Source organism: Pleurodeles waltl, chromosome 9, assembly GCF_031143425.1.
Source record: "Pleurodeles waltl isolate 20211129_DDA chromosome 9, aPleWal1.hap1.20221129, whole genome shotgun sequence".
NCBI lineage: Eukaryota > Metazoa > Chordata > Amphibia > Caudata > Salamandridae > Pleurodeles > Pleurodeles waltl.
In genome coordinates this window covers 421,754,103-421,761,850 of record NC_090448.1, presented here as the reverse complement: position 1 = coordinate 421,761,850, position 7,748 = coordinate 421,754,103, and the positions used below count along the sequence as shown (strand labels likewise).

General features: G+C 45.5%; 1 long non-coding RNA gene across 1 annotated transcript in view; it reads left to right on the top strand.

Moving 5' to 3' along the window:
* Window positions 1–543: 543 nt before the first annotated feature.
* Window positions 544–7,748, top strand: part of LOC138258639 (uncharacterized) — a 71,587-nt gene continuing 64,382 nt past the window's right edge. The window contains exon 1 of the long non-coding RNA XR_011198472.1: window positions 544–668. This is a non-coding gene — a long non-coding RNA (uncharacterized lncRNA). The remainder of the gene's footprint in view (window positions 669–7,748) is intronic.

The window sequence follows — 7,748 nt, the reverse complement described above, 5'->3', positions numbered from 1 at the left end:
TTAAGAGTTGTGTTGAGAGCCAACATTCTCAACCTTCTGCTCCTCCTTTCTCTCTTCTTCAACTATACTTTCTGTTCCTCACATGCTTTCCCCTCTCACCCTTCTCTGCCACTTAACTCCAAATCGCTTTCATCTGATTTGCTCTTATGAGTTACATTCACTACCTGGTCCTTAATATTCCTTTTTGCCCACAATTCCTCTGTTACTTGATACCATGATTTTTATTGTTACATGTGTGACTATATTGTCAAACTTTCCAGAGTAGAATCTGGCATTCATACCTTTCGAAAAAGTTTATAAATGATTCCTTTATTTGTTTGTAATGCCTTCAACAAAAGACAGCTTTTAGCTATGTCCATATATTTTATGAACCTTGCTATGACGATGGGAAGTCAACTTGCATGCAGAATATTATCGCATGTCTTGACTTGAAATTGATAAAAAAAAATAATACAGAGCCCAATAGCGCCGATCATTGAGCAAGAAGGTACACATACATAAAATGTATGTTAATGATTCTTCCTGGTTTTTGCAGAGATGGCCCATCTTTGTCTAGGGCTTCGGTAACCAGTTCCGCCGATGATCAAGTGTTAATGCATAACCAACGTGGAGAGGCATCACCTGGATCTGTATTTCTCTGTCAGATATGCCAGGGGCATCAGATGCTTGTAAGTACTGAAGGACATCCAGGTATGGCTTCTGTTTCAGAATGACTCCTTATCACTAATGAATGAGATGTATCTTACTTGTTTTTTTGAGGACGTGTTTAAACTAATTTTTCATTAAGGGTGGGTCCTACAACAATAATTCAGCTTCAGACATTGCAAGTGTGTTCCTTAGTGCAGTTGCCCGGCGTTTTTAGATGGGTCTATTTGAATTTCTTCCCAAAGAAGAGCTTTGAGGGTTCCAGTGTCTGCCGTACGAAGCACAAATAAATATTTTAGAAGTCCCAACTTGTGGGCCAGGTCTTGATCAATTAGCCCAAACTCAAGCCTAATTTAGGACTTCGAACTGTCTCCTGGAAGGCGAAAAAGAATGTGGAAAGCTCTGCATTGTGCAACATTTAAAAACAATGTAGACTCATTCAGGAACGCTTTGACCCCATAGCCCAAAGTTAGAATTAGTTTGGACTTTAGCACATGTAGTCTCTACTAACAATCTGATGACAAAGATCCGGATCAAGAGTACAAGCCGATGCCTAGCTCAGCATTAGCAGATGAACTTCACAAGTAATACAAATTCAAAGTGTTTTGGCTAAGCCAGCTAGTTTGCAAATTTCACATCTTTGAAGCCAGGGTGCAACGTGTGTGGTCTCAGAAAGGGCACATCCGGTAGGCAAAGCTATCATGAAGGAAAACATAGCTTCTGCAGGTTAGTTATGATAATAATGATGTTTAATTTTACTATTTCACGTTGAAAAACAGGAACCATCACTAAAGTGAACCTCTATCAACTCTGTTAATCTTTCACCACCAAGTGCTCCCAAACACAATATACAGCCTGGAACAGTAATCCCAAATCCATGCAACTGGGTGCACAGTTTAACCTTTTCACTGTGGGCGTCGGCCAGTGGCCGACGCCCACAATCCCTCCCTGGTGCGGGTCACGACCAGTGGCCGACACCAGGGAGGGTAGGATTATTTTTTTTTTTCCTTTCCCCGGGAGACACGAAAGCTTCCGTGTCTCCCCCCGCCCCCCACCCGCCCCTTTGTGACATCAGCGCGCCGCGAGGCGCGCTGACGTTAAAAGTTGTTTTCCCCATCGAAGCAGGAAGCAGCCTTGCGGCCGCTTCCTGCTTCAATGGGGAAAATGGCCTTCCCCACGTTCGGGAAGGCCTCGTAAGAAAGGGGAGAGTCTCCCCTTTCTTACGAGGCCTTCCTGAAAGTGTTTCCTGGCCCCCGGTCGCAGCTGTGCTGCGATCGTGGGCCAGGAAACACCACTAGATGCCAGGGACTTCACTTGGGGGGGTCGGCCCCCTCGGAAAACGGGCTGCCCCCCCCCCCCCCCGGGCATATTTTTTTTTTAAAAAAGGTAGGTGCCCCCCCCCCCCCCCGCCCCCGGGGATTTTTTTTTTTTTTTCTAAAAATAAAAATAAAAAGACAGGGGGTCGCCCGTGGGCAGGGCGACCCCCTGTGGGGGCAATATTTTTTTTAGATGTTGTAGGGTTTCCCTGGGGGCCATTTTGGCCCCCAAGGAAACCATACAACAACTAAAAAAAAATAGATCTATATATAGATCTATATATAGAGATATATCTATGTAGATATATCTATGTACATGGATATATCTATAGATATATCTATGTAGATAGATATATATATATATAGATAGATCTATATATATCAATCAATCAAAGAGATTTATAAAATGCACTACTCACCCCTGAGGGTCTCAAGGCGCTGGGGGGCTGCGGGGGGAGGGAAAGGGGCTGGGAGGTTCACTGTTCGAAAAGCCAGGTTTTGAGGCCCTTCCTGAAAAGAAGTAGGTTTTGGGTCTTGCGAAGGTGGGTTGGGAGGGCGTTCCAGGTTTTGGGTGCAAGGTAGGAGAAGGATCTGCCCCCGGTGGTGGTGTGTTTGATGCGGGGGACAGAGGCGAGAGAGAGGTCTGCTGAGCGGAGGTTTCGTGTGGGGGTGTGGAAGGTGACTCCTGTTGAGGTAGGCAAGGCCTGTGTTGTGGAGTGATTTGTGTGCGAGGATGAGGATCTTGAAGGTGATCCTTTTGTCAATGGGGTAGCCAGTGGAGGGATTTGAGGTGTGGAGAAATGTGTTCGTGTCCGGGGAGGTCGAGGATGAGTCGTGCTGCTGAGTTCTGGATGCGTGTAGTTTGCGCTTGAGTTTTAGAGTGGTGCCGGCGTAGAGGTCGTTTCCGTAATCAAGTCTGCTGCTGATGAGTGCGTGAGTGACAGTTTTTCTGGTCTCTGTGGGGATCCATTTGAATGTTTTTTTCAGTATACAGAGTGTGTTGAAGCATGAGGAGGTGAGAGCGTTGATTTGTTGGGTCATCGAGAGGGAGGAGTCTAGGATGATGCCGAGGTTGCGTACGTGGTTGGCGGGGGTGGGTGTAGGGCCTGGCGTGGTGGGCCACCATGAGGTGTCCCAGGAGTTTTTTGTGTGGGCCAAAGAGGATTATTTCGGTTTTGCTTGAGTTGGGTTTCAGGTGGTTGGCTGTCATATATATATCACTTTTGTCAATATGTGTGTGGTTTCCCTGGGGGGGGGAAAGGGTCAGACTTGTCAAGTGGCAGTTTTAGTGCCATAAAGAAGCGCAGAAGGTTTATATGCCTACTGCAAAGAGCAAATCTGTATTTTATGTAAATAGCTGAGTACATTAGTAAAGTCAGCCATTACCTGCGCTATAATACCAATGAAATGTATGTGCGGGGTGGAGGGCGGCTATGGAGAGATGAAGGGCACTTTTACTGGGTGGTAATGAGGGAATCCTAGGAGGAGGGAGTGGGAGCACCAATAATGATTGTTGGACTGGGCGCAGGAGGTGCTAAAGACTGTGACGAATGGTATGTGACAAGGTGTTTTTTGAGTGTCTTGAAAGAACGTGCTGATTGAGGGAAGAAGCGCAGGTAAGGTGGCCTCTACTGTTGCACGTATCTCACACACACCATCGATTTTGTGACTGTCTACGTAGGCTAGTGTTTTAGAGCAACAGTTTAGCCAATAGCAGAGATGGCATCTTGATGGATGACTGCTGCCTGCACTCGGGTTATAGAGGACCGCTCTGACATAGGATCAGAGACTGAGACATCAGATACTGAGACAGCATCTGAGGGATAGGACAATGGCGCAGACTCTGGGAGTGATTTTTCAGTCGGAGGAGTCCCATTCCATAACTCCTCTTCCAGTACATTATGAGGGAGGTGATGAGGACAGTCCTGCTGTCCCTTCGCAAGCTGTTTGTGCAACTGGGTAATAGTGGGTTAGCCCAACCCAGAGAGCAGGTGAATGCGGCGGCAAGCAGAGAGAGAGAGAGTGCTCTCTTGGGAGCTCCGCAATTTAGTTCAGCCCCAAATTCCACCACCCAAATCGTATTGTGGAGACATCAAAATTATCTATGGCAAAACAAACTGGATTTGTAAGGCAGGCACCTGTGTTTTTGGTCCTGGATTCGGCGGCCATATAGAGAAACACACTAAAGCCAAACATTTCTGGAAACTAGACATTCGGGGGAGTCCACAGAGGTGTGTCTTGTGTGGATTCCCCAAAGTTTTCTTACCCAGAATACCCTGCAAAGCTGAAATGTTGAATAAAAACTCTATTTTTCTCGCATTTCTGTCACACAAACTACAGGAATATGCTGGGATCCACAAAATTCCTACCACCCAGTGACTCCTCACCTGTCCTGATAAAAACACTACCCCACTTGAGTGCCTACACCTAGTGCCTGCGTCAGGAATGGATCACCCCAGGGCCAACAGCTGCCTCACGTAAGGACCAACATTGACCGTTGTGTGATCTATTCCTGTCGCGGGCACCAGGCCTACCCACACAAGTGAGGTATCATATTTATCGGGAGACTTGGGGGAACGCTGGGTGGAAGGAAATTTGTGGCTCCTCTCAGATTCCAGAACTTTCTGTCACCGAAATGTGAGGAAAACGTGTTATTTTAGCCACATTTTGAGGTTTGCAAAGGATTCTGGGTAACAGAACCTGGTCAGAGCCCCACAAGTCACCTCATCTTGGATTCCCCTGGGTTTTTAGTTTTCAGAAATGCGCTGGTTTGCTAGGTTTCCCCAGGTGCCGGCTGAGCTAGAGGCCAAAATCCACAGGTAGGCACTGTTTTCTATGAAAAAATTTGATGTGTCCACGTTGTGTTTTGGGGCATTTCCTGTTGCGGGCGCTAGGCCTACCCACACAAGTGAGGTATCATTTTTATCGGGAGACTTGGGGGAACGCTGGGTGGAAGGAAATTTGTGGCTCCTCTCAGATTCCAGAACTTTCTGTCACCGAAATGTGAGGAAAATGTGTTTTTTTAGCCAAATTTTGAGGTTTGCAAACGATTCTGGGTAACAGAACCTGGTCAGAGCCCCACCAGTCACCCCATCTTGGATTCCCCTAGGTCTCTAGTTTTCAAAAATGCACAGGTTTGGTAGGTTTCCCTAGGTGCCGGCTGAGCTAGAGGCCAAAATGTACAGGCAGGCACTTTGGAAAAAACAGCTGTGTTTTCTGTCAAAAAATGGGATGTGTCCACGTTGTGTTTTGGGGCATTTCCTGTTGCGGGCACTAGGCCTACCCACACAAGTGAGGTATCATTTTTATCGGGAGACTTGGGGGAACGCTGGGTGGAAGGAAATGTGTAGCTCCTCTCAGATTCCAGAACTTTCTGTCACCGAAATGTGAGGAAAACTTGTTTTTTTAGCCACTTTTTGAGGTTTGCAAAGGATTCTGGGTAACAGAACCTGGTCAGAGCCCCACAAGTCACCCCATCTTGGATTCCCCTAGGTCTCTAGTTTTCAAAAATGCACAGGTTTGGTAGGTTTCCCTATGTGCCGGCTGAGCTAGAGGCCAAAATCTACAGGTAGGCACTTTGCAAAAAACAGCTCTGTATGCTGTCAAAAAATGTGATGTGTCCACGTTGTGTTTTGGGGCATTTCCTGTCGCGGGCGCTAGGCCTACCCACACAAGTGAGGTATCATTTTTATCGGAAGACTTGGGGGAACGCTGGGTGGAAGGAAATTTGTGGCTCCTCTCAGATTCCAGAACTTTCTGTCACCGAAATGTGAGGAAAATGTGTTTCTTTAGCCAAATTTTGAGGTTTGCAAAGGATTCTGGGTAACAGAACCTGGTCAGAGCCCCACAAGTCACCCCATCTTGGATTCCCCTAGGTCTCTAGTTTTCAAAAATGCACAGGTTTGGTAGATTTCCCTATGTGCCGGCTGAGCTAGAGGCCAAAATCTACAGGTAGGCACTTTGGAAAAAAAAGCTGTGTTTTCTGTCAAAAAATGGGATGTGTCCACGTTGTGTTTTGGGGCATTTCCTGTCGCGGGCGCTAGGCCTACCCACACAAGTGAGGTATCATTTTTATCGGGAGACTTGGGGGAACATAGAATAGCAAAACAAGTGTAATTGCCCCTTATCTTTCTCTACATTTTTCCTTCCAAATATAAGAGAGTTTGTAAAAAAGACGTCTATTTGAGAAATGCCCTGCAATTCACATGCTAGTATGGGCACACCGGAATTCAGAGATGTGCAAATAACCACTGCTCCTCAAAACCTTATCTTGAGCCCATTTTGGAAATGCAAAGGTTTTCTTGATACCTATTTTTCACTCTTGATATTTCAGCAAATGAATTGCTGTATACCCAGTATAGAATGAAAACCAACTGCAGGGTGCAGCTCATTTATTGGCTCTGGGTACCTAGGGTTCTTGATGAACTTACAAGCCCTTTATATCCCCGCAACCAGAAGAGTCCAGCAGACAAAACGGTATATTGCTTTTGGAAATCTGACATCGCAGGAAAACGTTAGAGAGTAAAACATAAAGAAAAATGGCTGTTGTTTTCAGCTCAATTTCAATATTTTTTTATTTCAGCTGTTATTTTCTGTAGGAAAACCTTGTAGGATCTACACAAACGACCCCTTGCTGAATTCAGAATCTTGTCTAGTTTTCAGAAATGTTTAGCATTCCGGGATCCAGCATTGGTTTCACACCCATTCCTGTCACTAACTGGAAGGAGGCTGAAAGCACCAAAAATAGTAAAAATGGGGTATGTCCCAGTAAAATGCCAAATTTGTGTTGAAAAATGTGGATTTCTGATTTAAGTATGCCCGTTCCTGAAAGGTGGGAAGATAGTGATTTCAGCACCAGAAACCCTTTGTTGATGGCATTTTCAGGGAAAAAACCACAAGCCTTCTTCGGCAGCTTTAGTTTTTTCCCATTTTTTTGGGAAAAAACTAAATTTTCACTGTATTTTGGCTATTTTCTTGGTCTCCTCCAGGGGAAACCACAAACTCTGGGTACCATTAGAATCCCTAGGATGTTGGAAAAAAAGGACACAAATTTGGCGTGGTTAGCTTATGTGGACAAAAAGTTATGAAGGCCTAAGCGCGAACTACCCCAATTAGCCAAAAAAGGGCTCAGCACTGGGGGGAAAAGATCCAGCAGCTAAGGGGTTAGGAAAGCTATACACTGCGAAGCTAATGACTCAAGTTCTACAGAGTCTAACAATGTGCATGATAGCTCATTGTGAGCATGGAGTTAATGTACGTAATGTTTTTTTTTTTATAAACACATTTTTCCATTGTTTTCCAAAATATATATTTTCAAACATTTAATACAGACAGAACAAGGCAATTCACTTTTATGCATTAGTGTCACTCATATGTATAGCTTCTCGGGGAGTGTATATGTTTCTTTAACCCAGTAAAGTGGAGAAGAGATTGTCACCGCCCGGCCTATGACAACGTCCCCAGCCATGGGCCCCATATCTTTTCATATTTCCGGGGACATCCTCTCGATTCATATACTCGTCTCTCTTGATTTGCACACCAGTCCATTCCTGTTCTCCATTTTCGTAGGGACGGACCAGAGGACGAGGTCCACGCTGCAGCAACATCTCGTTTTGCCACTAGCAGGGCCGTTCCAATGAAAGCGCGGTTGGTCCGCGATCTCACTACCCCTTCCAATGTACGTAATGTTACTCTACTTTGTAGAACATATTTAGTGTCATACATGCCAGGCAATCCTCCATAATTGACTACATGCTCCGATTTGCTTCTGCTGTCACCCATACCACT